The 19,187-nt window shown below is 50.0% G+C and overlaps 1 protein-coding gene across 1 annotated transcript in view; it reads left to right on the top strand.

The window, feature by feature from the left end:
- Nucleotides 1-19,187, top strand: part of RBPMS2 (RNA binding protein, mRNA processing factor 2) — a 90,039-nt gene that overhangs the window by 46,303 nt on the left and 24,549 nt on the right. The window lies entirely within an intron of this gene.

Here is a 19,187-nt window from a genome sequence, read left to right as displayed (position 1 = left end):
TCACAGATGAGATAATTGAGGTGCAGAGAAGTGACTTGCCCAAGGTCATAGCAGACAAGTGGCAGAGCTGGGATTAGAACCCAGATCCTTCAGACCCACAGGTCCGTGCTCTATCCACTAGACCATGCTACTTCTCGGCACTGACTACGGAGAAGTGGGCAAGAAAGAAGGATGGGAGAAGCGGTAACCCAGTCTGGGTCCTCTGCTCCCCAGAAATTGAGCTGTGGCCACTGGAGGCTTCCGGCTGGTCCTGCAGCCCTTGATCCCAATTAGACTCGGCTCATCCTTGTCACTTTAAAAAAAAATGTTATTTAAGCACTTAGGTTGTGCCAGGCACTGTTCTAAGCACTAGGGTAATAATAATAATAAAATACAAGGTAATCAGGTTGGACATAGTCCATGTCCCATAGGCGGGCACAGTCTTCACCCCCATTTTACAGATGAGGTAACCGAGGCACAAAGGAGTTAAGTGATTTGCCCACGGACACTCAGCAGACAAGAGGCAGAGCTGGTACTAGAACCCAGGACCTTCTAGCTCCTAGGCCTATGCTCTATCCGCTAGGCTACACTGCTCCTCAGTTATGTGCTCTTTCAGAACTCTTCCATGGTGCTGCTCCGGCAGGGCCGGGATGCCCATTCCGTGTTTTGGGGTGACTTGGTTGGCCGTATCTCTCACTTTCCTATGAGAGGCAGCCTGGCCAAGTGGCAAGACCACGGGCTTGGGAGTCAGGGGACGTAGGTTTTAATCCCGGCTTTGCCACTTGTCTGCTGTGTGACCTAAGGCAAGTCACTTAAAACTTGTCTGTGCCTCAGTTACCTCATCTGTAAAATGGCGATCAAGACTGCGAGCCCCATGTGGGACAACCTGATTAGCTTGTGTCTACCCCAGTGCTTGGCCCCTAGTAAGTGCTTAACAAATGCCATCATTATTATTTCCTGCCCTGGTGCTGCTTCCTGGGTCAGGCATGTGAGTTCCAGGGCTGAAACGGGAGAGCAGGGAACCAACTGTTTTGGGGGTGGCCGGGCCTCGGGCTGTCCTCAGCCCCTGGGACTCGCAGGTGAGGGAGCGTGGGTCTGGAACTCTTCTGGGAGGGGAATGGGCTGCCTCTACCATCTGCTGCCCCTGCCCGGGACCTGTGAAGATGTCGTTTATGGCTGGCTGAGCAAAGAGGCTCGCCTGTCACAAGCCATCAAGGCAGGATGTGCAAGCCCAGTGCGCTCCTGGTGTGTGCTCGCACCTTCGCCATGGGGCAGGGGAGTAGTGGGGACTGACTCACGCTAGGTGGGTGATGGGGTGGAAAAGATGAAGCCCAGCCCCTCCTGACACCTCCCCCCGGATCCACTCTGACCTCTGACCGAGGGTGCGGGCAGTGGGGGGAAGCTATGTCGCCTAGGGAATTCTTCCCAGTCTTTGGGTCTTCCACCCAGGGAATGGCTCTGAAAGCCCCTTCTTGTCTGATCCCAGGATTGGACTTCACTTTCGCTGGTGCCGGGGACGAGATGGTGGTGTGATCTACTGGAAAGAGCACGGCCTGGGAGTTGGAGGACTTGGGTTCTAGTCCCATCTCCACCTCTTGTCTGCTTTGTGACCTTGGGCAAGTCAGTACTTCTCTGTGCCTCATGTTCCTCAGTTGTGAAATGGAGATTGTCATACTCCTTTCTACTTAAACTGTGAAACCCTTGGACGGGGATCAGGTCCCACCTGATAATGATACTACCCCAGCACTAGTACAGTGCTTAGCACATAATAAGTGCTTAAAAAGTACCATTATTATTAGTTGGTCCTCCTGAGATCTCCAAATGCATCCTATTGCCTTGGTGAGGTCAAACCCACGGATCACGTGCCACTGGGGACGGCCTCTGGGGTAGGATGGATGGCTGTGAGACGCAGTGAAGTAACAGTTGCCCTATGGGAATCAGTCAATGGTATTTGAGTGCCTACTAAGTCGATCAATTGTATTTATTGAGCACTTACTGTGTGCTGAGCACTACACAAAGTGCTTGGGGGAATGCAGTACAACAATATAGCAGAGACATTCCCTGCCCCCAATGAGCTTGCAGTCTAGAGGGGGAGGTGGACATTAATATAAATAAATTACAGATATGTACATAAGTGCTGTGGGGCTGGGACTACCAAGTGCCAGCCCCAAATGGGGAGAGCCCAACAAGAGCAAGACCTGCTGTTTGTGGTCTCAAGGAGCTAAGTCTTATGATTAGGAATATATATTTTTTTGTTTTCTCTCTCCTTTTCCCCACTGTAGCCAGGACCATCCATAGGACCAAGGCCTTGGTTTGGTCTCTGGACCCTCCCCCTCCCTGATGCAGAGTTAGCCCTCCCAGGCAGCCCTGGGTCTCCTACCTCTCCTTCCTTGTGTGGTCTTCCATCCATTAAGGAGCGGATTGTACCTCAAGTCCCGGTGTGGCCCGAAGGGCACCGCCGTGTCCACTCATGCCACTCTCGAGGTTAGGTCTGTTTAACTGGAAGTGACTGATGTGGGCTGCTGGCGTGACTGTGGGGTGGTGGTGGTAGAAAGTGAGGGTCCAGTGGCTGATTTGCAACCACAATCTAGAAGTCCCTCTTCCTGCCAGATCTGGGCCCTTGTAAATGTTCAGGCCCTGCTACCCAGGCCTGCTGAGAACTGACCTGCCCCAGGGCTAGTGTCCAGAGACTTTGCAGTGGGCAGGATCTGCCCTGAGGGAGGTTGTGGGAGAGCAGGGGTGTTTCTGGGAGGTAGATTGCTGACCCTGGATTGATTGACTATCTTTTCTGTAAATGTGTGGGGAAGCTTAATCTGGGAAGGCTTTCTTCCCCTCTTTCCTTGGGAAGTCAGTAGTAGTAGCAGCGATTACTGGGTGCTCAATTAGATGCTACTGTCAGTCTCTTCCCCCCCACCCCCACTAAGTAGCCCATACCCAGGGAAGGGGGAGGGGTGAGGAGGGGCCAAGGCCTCCCTGCCGCTGAGCTGTCTGGACTTCCCCTGGCTTCCCTATGGTGTGATCCTCCCTGCCCTCAGCTCCTCAGAAGCCAGACCAGAGCCAGATGGGGAGCTGGGCCATCTCCACCTTGTGTTCCGGAAAGTCTCTCTCCCCAGAGCTTCCTGGGTTGGGCGGGAGGACACTTCTGGCTCTCCTCCTCCTTCCCAGCAGGAACTCCCATCCTCTCCCCACCTTCCTCCGCCTTCCCCTCTGCAGGCTGCCGGAGAGGCTGAAGCTGGGACCGGTGAAGTCGGCCAGCAACCAAGGGACTCTTAATCTTCATGTTTAAGATTCCTGATGCTCTCCTTCCTGCCGTCTTGTTGTGCTTATTGTGTGCTCCCCGCGTTGCTCAGGGCCTTATAAGTCCTGGATTTGCCGCTGCCGGCCGCATCGCTACATTCCATCAGCCTGGCGTCAAGTGGCCCAGCTGTAGCTCAGCCACAGGGCTGGGTTGGGGAGATCTGACACAGGGAGGCATGCTTAGTTGCAGCGCCCTGGGCAGGGGTCTCCCTCTTGGCCTTGCGTGCCCCCCCCCCCCCCGAATGCTCTCTGCTTCAGGATCTTGCCCCCTGAATGCTGTTTCCTGCCTGTCACCTTAGAAGCCCATGTAACTTGGGGATTGGGTTGACCCCATCATCTCTTTTCTCTCCCAGTCTACCTTCCCACTTAAGTGGGAAGAAAAACCTCAGTGGAAGTGTTATGAGGGCAGGTTTTAATAACTTGCCAAGGCCTAAGGGTGTTTTTTTTAATGGTATTTATACACTTACCATGTGTCAAGCACTGTTCTAAGTCCTGGGGTACATACAAGTTAATCAGGCACAGTCCCTGTCCCACAAGGGGCTCTTAGTAGGAGGGAGAACAGAAAATTGAATCCCCATTTTGCAGTTGCGGAAAGTGAGAGGAAGTGAAGTGACTTGCCCAAAGTGACACAGCAGGCAAGTGGAGGAGCCAGAACTAGGACTCAGGTCCTCTGACTCCCAGGATCATGCTTTATCCACCAGGCCCTGCTGCTTCTCACACTGCCTGGGTTCCTCCTCCATCTTCCCTCTCCCCAGTTCCACCAGTGGTCTCGAAGAATGCTGGCAAGAGCTGTAGAACTAGATTGGCACCCCCTTTTCATCTTAACTATACAGCATAGGCAGATGGGAAAGCTCCTTGAGGTCAGGAACCATGTCTCTTTCTCTGTTGTATTCTTTGAGGTGCTTAGTATAACTCAGCACACAGCAGTTGCTCAAATACTATCTTTTCTGAGATGCGGTGGTGGTGGCGGCGGGGAGAAGTTCTGGCCTCCCTTTCTTCTTTAAAGGCAATTTATTCTCTCTTTAGAAGTCCCCCCCAGCCCCCACAGGGTATTTCTTGAGGTCATACTTAAACTGTTTGCTGGATCCATAACTTTAGGGCAGTTCTCCTAGCCATAATCAATCAATCAAGGGTATTTGAGTGTTTTGTGCAGAACACTGTACTACTACTACTACTAATAATAATGATGGTATTTAAGCACTTTCTCTCTGCTAAGCACTGGAGTAGATACAAGGTAATCAGGTTGTCCCACATGGGGCTCACAGTCTTAATCCCCATTTTACAGATGAAGTAACTGAGGCACAGAGAAGTTAAGTGTACTAAGTCCTTGAGAGAATACCATACAGTTGGTAAACATGATCCCTTCCCTTAAGCTTACAATCAAACTGGGGGGACGGACATTAAAACTAAATTACAAGTTAGGGAAGCAATTTAGTACAACAATATGCTAATAATAGTAATAATAATTAAAGTATTTAAGCACTTTACTATGTTGTCAGGCTGTACTAAGTGCTGGGGTGGATACAAGCAAATTGGGTTGGACACAGTCCTTGTCTCGTGTGGTGCTCACAGTCTCAATCCCCATTTTATAGATGAGGTAGCTGAGGCCCAGAAAAGTGAAGTGACTTGTCCAAGGTTACACAGCAGACAAGTGGCAGAGCCAGGATCAGAACCCATGACCTTCTGAATTCCAGGCCCATGCTCTATCCACTGTGCTGCCTGTTCTGGCACAGAGAAGTAAAATGCCTTACCCAAGGTCACACAGCCAGCAAGTGGCAGTGCCAGGATTAGAACCCAGTCCCTCTGATTCCCAGGCTTGGTACTGGAGGTGGGGGGTGGGATTACATAATTGCTTAGGGGGTGGGTCTCAGAACATGAGATAGGCAATAGGGAAAATAGAGTGGAGGATGAGGGCTTAGTCCTGATAGTCCTGAAAGACTTGCTGGAGGAGATATTATTTAAGTAGGGCTTTAAAGATGGGAATAGTGGTCTGTTGGATATGTAGGAGGAGGGAACCTGTGAAGAAGAGGTTAACGGTGGATGAAGTGAGAATGAGGGCCAGTGAGTAGGTTGGTATGAGAGGAACCAAGTGTGTGGGCTGAGTTGTAGGGGGAGAGGAGGTAGGATAAATAAGGGGATTGAGTATCCTGAACGTGTTGGTGAGGCATTTCTGCTTGATATGGAGGTGACCGTGACTGTCTGATCCCCTCCAGGTGAGGCAGAGGAAGGAATGGTCACTGCCGGAGGGATGGATCACCTGGGTTGGGGATGGCCTGCCTCCTGGGGCCTTGTCTGATTTGCTGGGGTGGCTGCTTGCTGCTGAGGTCCATGAGGGCTGGCTCAAGGAAGGATGTGGTGGGCGTTAAGAGAGACAGGCAGCCTTCTCTTTCTCCTGTCCCTTGTTTCCCAGCCAGATAAGAGGTCAGGCCCGCCTCTCTCAGCCCTTGCTGAACTCCAGGTACCAGGAGTCCCTCATGACCTGTACAGGGCAGGATGATTCACACCCTCTTCCTGTTAGAATGTCTTATGAGTGTGGCCCAGCCCCTCCTGCCTGAGGTCTCCCCTGTCTGAGTAAGGGAGGGCTCTGCTCCCTGCTAACTAAGCCGGGGGGGTGGGCAGGGAGGGGAGACAGCAGCAGCTAGCCCCTCTGATTCACTAAGTGTGACTAAAGAGCTCAGTTGTGTCCTCCGCACTCTGATGGTGGGAGAATCCGAGGGATGGTGACTTGTTTGTGAGTCCCCAGTAACAGAAGGCTCTCTCTGAAGTGTCTGACCACAGTGGAGGAAGGAAGGGTTGGAAGGAAGGACGGAAGGTGGTATTCACTCAGGGTTCAGAGCCAGTGATCTGGAAAAAGCATGGCAGCTGGGGACCTAGGGAGGAGGAAAGGTGAGGAAGGAAAATCTCATTTTGGAGGGGTAACTTGGATGACTCCAGTGGTATTCCTCAGACAGCTGCATATGGAGAGACAACTGAGGTCCTTAAAATTCATTAGATTGTAAAGCCCTTTGAGGGCTGGAGCTGTCTTAATTGTAAGAGATCAAGCTCCCTGTGGGCAAGGATTGTGTACCCACTCAGTAGTAATTCAATTCAGTTGTATTTATTGACCGCTAATTGTGTGGAGAGCACTCTACTAAGCGCTTGGAAAGTACAATTCGGCAACAGAGATAATTCCTACCCAAGTAAACAGGCCTCAATAGCATCAATATCAATAAATAGAATTGGAGATATATATGTATATGTACACATCAGAACAAGTAAAACAGGCATTACTATAAATAAATAGAATTATAGATACATACATATATGCACAAGTACTGTAGGGCGGGGGGCTAGAGCAAAGGGAGCAAGTCGGAGCAAGGTGTGGGGGAAGGGAGCTGAGGAAAAAGGGGGGCTTAGTCTGGGAATTTACTCTTCCAAGTTCTTACTACAGTGCTTGTCACACATTAAGTGCTCAACAAATGACATTGATTGTAAACTCGAGCCCTTAATGCAGTATTCTGCACACACAAGTAGATGCCAAGGTACCATGGATTGATTCTGTCTCAGTGGGCTTTGTCGGGGAGGAGTGACCTGAGTTTGTCCCCCTGGATCAGAGCGGTTTAAGGAGCAGTCAGCAGAATGTGTAGCGTGGTGATCCAGGGTGCTGGGGGCTGAGGAAGACTTCAGGCTTAAGTCACACTTTGCAGCTACTGCTGGTACCTGGGAACGGGAGGAACACAGTTGTGGGAAGCCCTGGCCCGGCTCTCTGGCAGGAACAGGCAGGGGTTCTACCCCCGGTTAGAAGGCTGCCCTTCCTTCCCCCAGATATAGGGCCTTCTCCTCCGGCCGAGGTGGCCGTGGGAGCCCGGGCCCTGGTAGGAGGGGTTCCCAGGGTTCACCCCTTCCTCCTTGGGACCCAAAATGTGGTGCCCCCAAGGAGCAAACCCAGCTCTCTGCTGTCTAGTTTGGTTCTGATCCCTAAGAGGGAGGAAGGGGCAGCGGAGTCCCTTGCCCCAGCATATGGGAGGCTGGACTGCCCTGGGGCTGACTGCCCCTAGATGGGTACTGCTGGCGCTCCCTACCCTTGTTTCCCAGAGAATGGCGCCAAGTGTCTAAGCTCCCTTCTATGTGTGTTCTACTTGACTAGTTCCCAAGAATTTCTCTTCCTCCCAAGACTCCTCGACTCCCCCTTCTCTAGCTAATGCAGTGTTGTCGCCCCCCCCGCTACACACACACACACACACACACACACACCACACACACGCACGCACGCATCTGTCACATAGGCTTACTAGTGCACACGTCACGGGTCCGTCGGAGGCCACGGGGGAGGTGTTTCTCTCTGGCCGCGCTGCGGAGAGCGGCCTATTATGGGGCCATAGTGCACTTGCTCTTGAAATATTGAAGTGGGAAGGCGGAGGCTGCACGTGGCTAATGCATTTTCCTGCAGCGCCTGGGGCGGTGGAGGAGGAGGAGGCCGCCGCTGGGCAGAGGAAGGGCCCGGGGTCCGGTCCAGTGGGACCCTAGGAGCGGCCTCACCATCAGCTAGCGCCTTCATTCGCTGCTCAGAGCCCATCTACCGGGCGTCCCTGGAGAGTGGGACCCCCAGGGCCGCTCGGTCTGGAATTAGCAGTGAGGGGTGACAGTGGCGTGGGGTAAACTTAGGTCCTTCCTCCTCCGAGGGACAAATGCTAGGAGTGGTGGAGAGGGCGGGGGCGGGGACAGACTTCCTCCTGGATGCCAAGGTGATTGCAGTGGAAGACACTGACTGGAAAAATCTAAAAACATGTAGACTGTGATCCTGCACAGGACACAGAGGGTCATTAATTCACCCCAGTGCAGTATGAGGCACCTAGAGTTTAGCAAATATGACTAAAACAGTGCTTGACTGCTTTCTACTGCTTAGACTCTAATTCTGGGGGACCATGGGAGAGGGAGGTGACTTTTAGGCCCCCAAGAAGGGAAAGGTGGGAGCAGGCAAGATTGACTGCCCCAGTGTCTAGATTGTAGAGAGATGGAATCCACTCCCCACTCTTCATAATACCCATGAAGCAGCAATCACTGGCATTTGAGCACCTACTGTGTGCAGAATACTGAGCACTTGGGAAAATGCAGTAGAGGTGTGAGGTAATCCTTCCTCTCATATTGTGGTTGAGAGGAAAACAATTATTTGTAGATAAGGGGAAAGAATGGCCAGATGGATAAGGGAATAAATGAGCAGCATGGCATAGTAGATAGAGCACAGGCTTGGAGTCAGAAGGTCATGAATTCTAATCCCGGCTCCTCCACTTGTCTGCTGTGTGACTTTGGGCAAATCACTTAACTTCTTTGAGCCTGTTACCTCATCTGTAAAATGGGGGTTGAGTCTGTGAGCTCCTGGTGGGACAGGGACTGTGTCCAACCTGATTTACTTGTATCCACCCCAGTGCTTAATACGTGGCACATAGTAAGTGCTTAACAAGTATTATTATTATTAAAAAATAAATATGTACCTAAGTGCCATGGAGGGCAGTGAGTAACAAGTACTGGAGTGGTAATTGGAAGAAGAAAAAATAATGTAGGAATGTCTGCTGGAGGAGGTGGGATTCCAAGGGAACTTCGTATTAAGGCAGCTTAGCCTGGTGCAAGGAACATAAGATTTGGAGTCAGGAGACCTGGGTTGTCAATCACTCAGTGGTATTTGAGTGCTAACTGGGTGCAGAGCACTATGCTAAGCGCTTAGGAGAGTTCAGTATAACAGTTGGTAGACACATTATCTGTCCACAAGGAGCTTACAGCCTAGAGGGAGAGATGTACATTAATGCCAATGAATAAATTGCAGCTATGTACATCAGTGTTGTGCATTATAATCCCAGTTCTCCCACTGTACTCTTCCAAGTGCTTATTACAGTGCAGTTATACTTGCTATGTCCCAGTAAATGCTGTTACAACTCTGTTTCCGCCTCTGCAAATGGGAATGTGATACCTGCTCTTCCCTATGTCTTCAGTTGTGAGTTTCCTGTAGAACCAGAACCACCTGGACTGAATAGCTTTTAGAGTGGGCCCGGGCCTGGGAATCGGGGAACTGACTTCTAATCCCAGCTTGGCCTCTTGCCTGCTGGGTGACCTTGGGTAAGTCACGGCTCTGTGCCTGTTTCCTCATTGGTAAAGTGGGGGTGAAATACCTGTACTCCCTCCTACTTAAACTATGAGCCCCATGTGGATCCAGGACTCCGTCTGACCTGATGATCTTGTATCTACCTTAGTGTTAACAAATGCCACAGTTATTAAATACCACTGTTCTTATTGTTGAAGGCATATTGCTCTGGTTCTTGTTCTTTGCCCCTTCTTTGCATTCCCATCTGTGACTGGCTTGGAAAGGATGCCTTTTGGAGCAGCTCCAAAGCCCCTGGCACACATCTATCTCTTGCTGCCCTCAGAGCACCCCCTCCTCTGCCTCCCCACTCCCTACTTGCTCAAGGTGTCTTGTGAAGGGAAGGATTTCCCCTAATCCTCCTCTTGCCCACAGCTGGAAATCCAAAATCGCTCAAGGCCCTAGTACTTGTAACCTGACCCAATGAGGGGAAGGTGCTAAGCAGGGGGATTTGTGTGGAGCGTGGAGCTTGGTGCAGCTGTCCAGTGGGGAATCCCGGGACAGAGCCAAGCTAATGAGACCCTTCCCCTTCTGACCTGCCTCCGGTCCACTATGTATCCCCCTCAGGTAGGCAAGGACAGACTTGAGTCCGGAGAGGATGAGAAGCTGGATGGCCTAGTGGAGAAAACATGGGACTTGGAGCCAGGAAACATGGGTTTTAGTCAGTCGTATTTATTATTGAGCACTTACTGTGTGCAGAGCACTGTACTAAGCACATGGGAGAGTACCCTATAACAGATACACCCCCTGCCACAGTGAGCTTGCAGTCTAGTGGTAAACTAGTCCCAGCTTTACCACTTACTTGCTGGGTAAGTCACTTAATGTGTCTGTGCCTTGTCTTCCTCATCTGCATAAAATGGGAATAAAATAAATGCTGAACAAGTACTATTAATACCTGTTCCCCCTCTTCCTTATATTGTGAGCTCCATGTGGGGCAGGGTCTGTGTGATTATCCTGTTATCTGCCCCAGCACTTAGCACAGTGCTTCACACCTAGTAAGCCCTTACCAAATAGTTCTGAGACTGGACCCTCAGGCTTGAAGGGATTATAAAAGGCAGCTGACTCCAGGTCGATTCCATCGTGAAACCCCTTCCCCTTGCTGCAAGCCTCCAGGGCAAGAGATTTCCTAAACATCCCTAGTTCTGATCTGGAAGCAGGGTAGGCATGCATATCTGTAATTTTATGTTAATGTCTGCCTCCTATAAGACTATAAGCTTGTTGTGGGCAGGGATCGGGTCTGTTTATTGTTATATTGTACTCTCCCAAGCACTTAGTACAGTGCTTTGCACACAGTAAGCACTCAGTAAATACGACTGAATGCAGTATTCAGCTGTAGCCCCCACCCCTCTCCAGCCTCGGGAGATGCAGGGGCAGACGTGGGCAGAGACCAGGTCAGCTGACTCCCTAGAGCCAAGAGCAGTCTCCAAATAACACCCATGAGGACTGGGTGGGGCCAAGAGCCAATAGTCACAGACCAGGGTGTTGGCCTACTGAGTCAGCTGTGACTATTACCCCTCTCCTGCCTTGGACAAAGCCCAGGGTGGGTCCCAACTGAGGCTGGGGGGTGGAGAAATGAACCCCGGTTTAGCCTTGTCTGTCAGTGTCATCCTCACCCTCATTCCCCACTGCCTGCCTGGAGCAGAGATGTGGAGAGTCAGCCCAAGAGCCGGGTGGGAAGCGGGGGCTGAGTGACAGGGCCAGGCCGTGCTGCCGCTCATCAAGGACCTTGTCCAACCTCACTCTGCCTCCATAGAGGGGCCCAGGTCTGTCAAGCATGCTCTGCCCATATAACCACCCACCAGGTTGCCCACCTCAGTGAGGGTGGCATCTGGAGGGCTGGCAAGAGCAAATGGGAGAATTTACAGAGGACACTGAAGAAATGCAGTAAGGGCCTGGGCAGCCGGGATGGTGATAGTCGATAGTAATTGTAGCATTTAAGTGCATGCTATATTGCTAAGCACTGGGGTAAATACAAGATAACCAGATCTGTCCCACATGGAGTTCAAGGTCTAAGGGGGAGGGAGATGCTAAATCTCCATTTTGCTGATGAGATCAATCAATCATATTTATTGAGTGCTTACTGTGTACAGAGCACTGTACTAAGCGCTTGGGAAGTACAAGTTGGCAGCATATAGAGACAGTCCCTACCCAACAGTGGGCTCACAGTCTGAAAGATAATAATAATGGTATTTGTTAAGTGCTTATGTGCAAAGTACTGTTCTAAGCGTTGGGGAGGTTACAAGGTGATCAGGTTGTCCCACGGGGGGCTCACAGTTTTAATCCCCATTTTACAGATGAGGTAACTGAGGCACAGAGAAGTTAAGTGATTTGCCCAAAGTCACACAGCTGACAGTGGGCGGAGCCTGGATTTGAACCCATTACCTCTGACTCCAAAGCCCGTGCTCTTTCCACTGATGAGCCACGCTGCTTAATAAATGAGGCATAGAGAAGTTGTGATTTACCCCAGGTCACACAGCAGGTAAACTGGAGCTGGGGTGAGAACCCTGGTCTCCTGACTCCCAAGCCTGAGGCCTTTCCGCTAGTCCACGCTGTCAGGGTTGGGAGAGATTGCACGGAATGGTCAAACTGAAGTTCCCCCGGGGGCGGGGTGAGGGCTCTAGTTCATGGCCCTGCCTCCAGGCAGAACTGGATTGAAACTCTTCCAGGCAGACTGCTCCCCTGTTTCCTTTCCAGTGTCCTGTTTTAAGAAGTTCCCGTGCAACCACAATCTCCTTGTAATCCAGGCCTGCTTCCTCTCGCACCATCCCTAGTGGAGACGGAGACCAGCTGTTCCTCTGTCCGCTGACAGCCTCCCAGTCACCCTTCTACAACTTGGACTGTCCTCCCACTACTCCCATCCCCCCCTCTCCCGCCGTCTCTCTAGAAGGGGGTGGGGAAGAAGGGAGTCTCCCTTTCCCGTCCTCCTTCTTCTCCTCCCTCTCTGTGGGTGAGGGGTCCTTTGGCACTGACCTGTTACATTTTTTAAACTTTGAAACCAGGAATCATAAGGGCGGAAAAGTGTCTTCTCCGGAGAGGCGGAGGACAGACCTAGCTCGGAACACCAGCCCATGTATGGCTGGAGGAGGAATTCTGCCCGGTGCTCAGTCTGGGGCCAGAGTGGTGGGCACGGAAGGTGCCCACCAGGCAGGAGGGCAACGTGGATGTGTTTCCCAACTACTTACAAAATGGCCAGACTGGCTTGGATAGTCCCTGAGATTGCCAACTGGCCTGGAGCCACCATCCTTGATCGGCATGCAATAGGCATTCAATAAATACTTGACTGACAGAGTGGGCAAGGGCAGAGAAGTGTCTAGCCAGTTGCCTGACCTATGTCTGGGATTAAAAAACTGTAGTTGGAAAATGACCCAGTCCCTTCGGCTATGACTGGGGATCCAAACCTGGCTGCAGGGTCAGGCCTAGTTATCTCTTACTGGGAAGTGGAGTGATAATCCTCTCCCAGCACTGTAGGATTAACATCTGGGGAGGATTTAGAGGGGCACTACTTGTGGCAGGACTTCTCTGTCCTGGTTGATGAGGCTCTGGGCATCACCGACATCCACAGCTGGCAGCTTCAAGGGGAGGGAGGGCAGTAGGGTTTAGTGGAAAGCATGGGACTATGAGTCAGACCCAAGTTCTAATCCCACCTCTAATATGGACTTGCTGTGTGACCTTGGGCAAGTCACTTCACCCCTCTAGGCCTCTGTTTCCTCATTTGAAGGATGTGGATAAGATCTCTTCTCTCCCTCCTTCCTCTTAAATTGTGAGCCCCGAATGGGACAGTTAGTCAATTGTATTTATTGTGTGCTTAATCTGTGCAGAGCACTGTACTAAGTGCTTGGGAGAGTAATAATAATAATAATGGCATTTATTAAGCACCTACTATATGCAAAGCACTGTTCTAAGCACTGGGGATGTTACGAGGTGATCAGGTTGTCCCCGAGGGGGCTCACAGTCTTCGTCCCCATTTTACAGATGAGGTAACTGAGGCACAGAGACGTTAAGTGACTTGCCCGAAGACACATAGCTGACAAGTGGCAGAGCTGGGATTTGAACCCATGACCTCTGACTCCAAAGCCCGTGCTCATTCAATAAACAGACACACACCCTGCCCACAACGACGGGATCTATTTGGTTGTTTTTTTTTGGGGGGGGGGGAAGTAGTGGGGAGCATCTTTTCTGGCACTTACTGGATATAGAGAGTGCTTAATACAATAATAGTAAAAGATGACTAGCAGCTGGAGGCAGAATAGAAATTGAAGAGAGGAGAATGCCTAGTGCCCACCTGGGCAATTTGAGAGCTGGAGAGAGATCCCTGCAGGGGCCCGAAGGAAGGAAGGAAGGAAAGAAGCCAGTGGGGGTAGGGTGGGCCTAGGACCTGCCACCATGTTTGCTGGTTGGGTGGGGCTTCTTTAGGAAAAGAGCTGGGAAAGGAGGAGGAGGGGACCCTGGTGACAATCAGGAAATGCCTTCTGCTGAGAATTCTTAGTGTTAAGGTCCCCAAGGGAGGCAGGGAGTGGGCTGGGGCTATTTGGGAAAGGATTTAAAATTAGCCCAAGTTAAGCGGTGGGGAAGCTCTAGCTGGGCCTCTTTGGCTCTTACGTTTTGTGAGAAAATTTGGGGGTTGGGAGGGGTGGTGAGAAGGGGACTGCTCCAGGGATTTGACTTGGATCAGTGGTATTTACCAAGCCTACTGAATGCACAGCAGCATGCTGAGTGTTTGAGAGTAAGCCTGTGGCAACATACCCTCCTTGCCCGCAACGGGTTTTGGGGAGAGCAGCAGGGTTTAGGGGCAAGAGCATGGGCTTGGGAATCAGAGGACAGGAGTTCTAGTCCTGGCTTCACCACTCGTTTGCTGTGTGACCTGAGGCAAGTCACTTCATTTCTCTGGGCCTCAGTTAACGCCATCTGAAAAATGGAGATTTAGACTGAGCTCCATGTGGGTCAGGGACGGTGTCTAACCTGATTATGTTGAATCTACCACAGTGCTTAGAACAGAGCTTGGCACATAGTGCTGAACAAATATCATAATTATTAATTATTATTATTATTCTTATTTCAATCTCTTTCCAGAGAGTTCTCTGGCTGGAGGGGTGGGGGGAGATATAGCAGCCAGCAGAGTTGATGAGTGTGTGGCAGGGGCTTGGGAAACGGGTGGCCAAAGGAACCTGGAGCCATTGAGCCCTCTGCCAGTTCAGGTGTTTGCCCATGTCTCTCCTGGTGGTTCCTGGCCCCTTTCCAGGTGCCTTTGCCCACCTGCCTTTTTGCCCTCCTTGGTGGACTGGACTTTGGGCCTTGAGCAGAGTCAGCTTCAGGCATTTGTCTGAGTCTTTCCCCTCCATCTTGCCCCAGGCCCCTCTACCCATTCCTTTTGATTCATTCATTCAGTTGTCTTTATTGAGCGCTTACTGTGTGCAGAGCACTGTATTAAGCACTTGGAAATTGCAATTCAGCAACAGACAGAGACAATCCTTACTCAGTAATGGGCTCACAGTCTAGAAGGGGGTGACAGACAACAAAGCAAGTAGGCATCAATACCATCAAAACAGATAAATAGAATTACAGATATAGACACATAACTAATAAAATAGAGTAATAAATATGTACAAATATACACAAGTGCTGGAGGGGGGAGCAGAAGGAGGCAGTAGGGGCAATGGGGAGGGGAGGAGGAGCAGAGGAAGGGGGGTCTCAGTCTGGGAAGGCCTCCTGGAGGAGGTGAGCAGTCAGTAGGGCTTTGAAGAGGGGAAGAGAGCCAGTTTGGCGGATGTGAGGAAGGAGGGCATTCCAGGCCAGAGGTAGGACGTGGGCCATGGGTCAGTGGCGGCACAAGTGAAAACGAGGCACAGTGAGGAGTTAGCAGCAGAGGAGAGAAGTGTTCAGGCTGGACTGTAAAAGGAGAGAAGGGAGGTGAGGTAGGAGGGGGCAAGGTGATGGAGAACTTTGAAGCCAATTTGATGTCAACTGAATCTCTGATCCTAGAGCTAAATAAACCCTACCTCCTCCAGGAAGCCTCTCCTGACTCATCTCATCTCCCATCCCCCCCACCCTATATGTCTCCCCCAACAGCCATCCCTTCTCCCCACTGACTGTTTATTTTAATATTTTTGTGCTCTGTTGCTTCTTTCTTGCTGTACCTTGTTTCCATGTCCACCTCCCTCATCAGATTGTAAATTCCTTGAGGGTGGAAATCTTGTCTACCAACTACTGTTCTCCCAAGTGCTTAGTGTCGTCCTCCATCTTTCCCATCACTGAAGACAATACCACTATCCTCCCTGTCTCCCAAGCCATAACCTTAGCATAATGATAATAATAATATGTGCCGAACTCCATTCTCACCCCTCATGCCACCCCAACTTCTACTAGATAGGCTTTTTCCTCCTCAACTCTAGGCTGCTTCCGCTCCCCATGGTATTTGTTAAGCACTTATTATGTTCCATGTACTGTACTAAGCACTGGTGTGAATACAAGAAAATGAAGTTGGACCCAGTCCCTGTCCCATGTGGGGCTCACAGTTTCAATCCCCATTTTACAGAAGAGGTAACTGAGGCACAGAGAAGTGAAGTGACTTGCCCAGGATCACACAGCAGACAAGTGGTAGGCCTGGGATTAGAACCCATGACCTTCTGACTCCCAGGCTTGTGCTCTCTCCTTGACTCATCTCTCTTTCAGCCCATATATTTATCCTGTCGGTTCTACCTTCATAGCATCACTACAATCTGCCCTTTCCTCTCCATCCAAACTGCTGCTACGCTGATCCAAACACTTATCATACCCCACCTTGATTATTGCTTCAGCCTTCTTGCTGACCTCCCTGCCTTTTGTCTCTCCCCACTCCAATCAATCGTATTTGAGTGCTTACTGTGTGCAGGACAGTGTACTAAGTGCTTGATAGAGTACAGTGCTTAAGAAGCAGCATGGCTTAGTGGAAAGAGCTCAGGCTTGGGAGTCAGAGGTCATGGGTTTTAATCCTGGCTCTTCTACTTATCAGCTATGTGAGGCACAGAGAAGTTAAGTGACTTGCCCAAATGGGGATTAAATGGGACAACCTGATTAGCTTGTATTTACGCCAGTGCTTAGAACAGTGCTCGGCACATAGTAAGCACTTAAAAATATCATTATTACTATTATTTCAATATGAGTTGATAGACACATTCCCTGCTCACGAGGAGCTTGCGGTATAGAAGGGAAGTTGCCATTAATATAAATAAATTATGGATATACTAGACTGTGAGTCCCTTGTTGGGTAGGGACCGTCTCTATATGTTGCCAACTTGTACTTCCCAAGATCATAGTACAGTGCTCTGCACACAGTAAGCGCTCAATAAATATGATTGAATGAATGAATATATAGGTGCTGCAGGGGGGTGAATAAAAGTGGAAATCCAAGTCCAAGGCAACACAGAAGGGAGAGGGAGTAGAAGAAATGAGGGCTTAGGAAAGGCCTTTTGGACAAGAGGTGATTTTAGTAAGGCTTTGAAGGTGGGAAGAGTAATGGTCCGTTGTATATGGAGGGGAGGGGAGTTCCAGACCAAAGGCAGGATGTGAGTGAAAGGTCATTGGCCAGGTAGAAGAGAATGAGGTACAGGGAGTAGCTTGGCATTACAGGAGTGCCGACTTGTACTTCCCAAGTGCTTAGTACAGTGCTGTCCACAAAGTAAGTGCTCAGTAAATATGAATGAATGAATGAGTGAAGTTTCAGGCTGGGTTATAGTAGGAAATCAGGTAAGATAGGAGGGGGCAAGGTGATTGAGTGCTTTAAAGCTCTCTTTGATGTGGAGGTTGATGGGCAATCACTGAAGGTTCTTGAGGAATGCAGAAACAGGGGCTTTGGTGGGGAAGGGGGGGAATCCTGAGCAGCAAAGTGAAGTATGGACTGGAGTGGGGAGAGGCAGGGAGGTCAGCAAGGAGGTTGAAACAGTAATAGTAATAATAATAATGGCATTTATTAAGCGCTTACTATGTGCAAAGCACTGTTCTAAGTGCTAGGGAGGTTACAAGGTGATCAGGTTGTCCCACGGAAGGCTCACAGTCTTAATCCCCATTTTACAGATGAGGTAACTGAGGCATAGGGAAGTGAAGTGACTTGCCCAAAGTCACACAGCTAATTGGTGGAGCTGGGATTTGAACCCCTGACCTCTGACTCCAAAGCCCGTGCTCTTTCCACTGAGCCACACTGCTTCTCCAGTAGTCAAGGTGGAATTAGATAAATGCTTGGATTAACATGGTAGCAGTCAGGAGGAAGAGGAAAAGGTGGATTTTAATGGTGTAAAAGCCAGCCGGAGTTGATGATGGACTGAATATGTGTGTTGAATGAGAGAGATGAGTTGGGGATAATACAACAGGTTACAGGCTTGTTAGGGAGGGTGCTTCCTTCCTCTCCCCCTCGTCCCCCTCTCCATCCCCCCCATCTTACCTCCTTCCCTTCCCCACAGCACCTGTATATATGTATATATGTTTGTACATATTTATTACTCTATTTATTTATTTTACTTGTACATATCATCCTATTTATTTTATTTTGTTAGTATGTTTGGTCTTGTTCTCTGTCTCCCCCTTTTAGACTGTGAGCCCACTGTTGGGTAGGGACTGTCTCTATATGTTGCCAATTTGTACTTCCCAAGCGCTAAGTACAGTGCTCTGCACATAGTAAGCGCTCAATAAATACGATTGATGATGGTGATGATAGGAAAGTCGGGGGAGGACAGGGTTTGGATTCTAATCCTGGCTCCGCCACTTGGCAGCTGTGTGACTTTGGGCCAGTTGCTCAACTTCTCTATGCTTCAATTCCCTCATCTATAAAATGGGGATTAAGACTGTGAGCCCCATGTGGCTCAACCTGATTTCTTTTTATTCCCCCCGGTGCGTAGAACAGTGCTTGGCACATAGTAAGCGCTTAACAAATACCATTATTATTATTATGGGAAGATGAAGAGTTCTGTTTTGGACATATTAAGTGTGAGTCATCCAGGTAGAGATGTCATGAAGGCAGGAGGAAATATGAGACTGTAAAGGGGAGTTCAGGGCTTAGATTTGGGACTTAGATATGGGAATCATCCACATAGAAATGGTAGTAGAAGCCATGGAAGTAAATGAGTTCTCCAAGGGAGTGGTATAATGGAGAATAGAAGGACACCCAGAACTGAGCCTTGAGGAACTCCCACAGTTTGGGGGTTGGAGGCAGGGAAGGAGCCTGCAGAATGAATGACCAAAGGTAGGAGAATCAGAAGAGAACAGTGTCAGTGAAGCTAAGCTTGGATAATGTTTCCGGGGGGAGGAGGTGGTCGATAATATCAAAGGCATCTGAGAGGTCAAAGAGGATTAGAATGGGTAGTGGTTGTTGGATTTGGCCCGAAGGTCATCTGTGATCTTTAGAGAGGGCAGTTTTGATGGAGTGAAGGGGGTGGAAGCCAGATTGGAAGGGATCAAGGAGAGAAGAGGAGGCTGCAGGTGTAGACCACTCGCTCAAGGAGAGGATGTGAGTGATCTTGAAATATTGCTTTGAAAGATGGGAGAGTTGAAGGGGCAGGAGGAGGGAGGGACTGGAGAGGAGCAGGAGAGCTTTTAGGGAGATCACACTTGATGGTTTTAATTTTCTCAAAGTATGTGGCCAGGTCATTAGGGGTAAGGGGCTGTGGAGGGGAGGGGTTTGAGGAGGGAGTGATTACTGAGTGCAGAGCACAGTACTGCTTAACAGTTTAGAGTAGGAGAGTATCTCTAATATCCAGCGCTTAGAACAGTGCCCAGTGCTTGGCAAACAGTAAGCACTTAACAAGTACCATCATCATTATTATTATAAATA

The sequence above is a fragment of the Tachyglossus aculeatus genome, chromosome 5 (assembly GCF_015852505.1).
Source record: "Tachyglossus aculeatus isolate mTacAcu1 chromosome 5, mTacAcu1.pri, whole genome shotgun sequence".
Taxonomy (NCBI): domain Eukaryota; kingdom Metazoa; phylum Chordata; class Mammalia; order Monotremata; family Tachyglossidae; genus Tachyglossus; species Tachyglossus aculeatus.
This window is presented reverse-complemented; position numbering and strand designations above follow the sequence as displayed.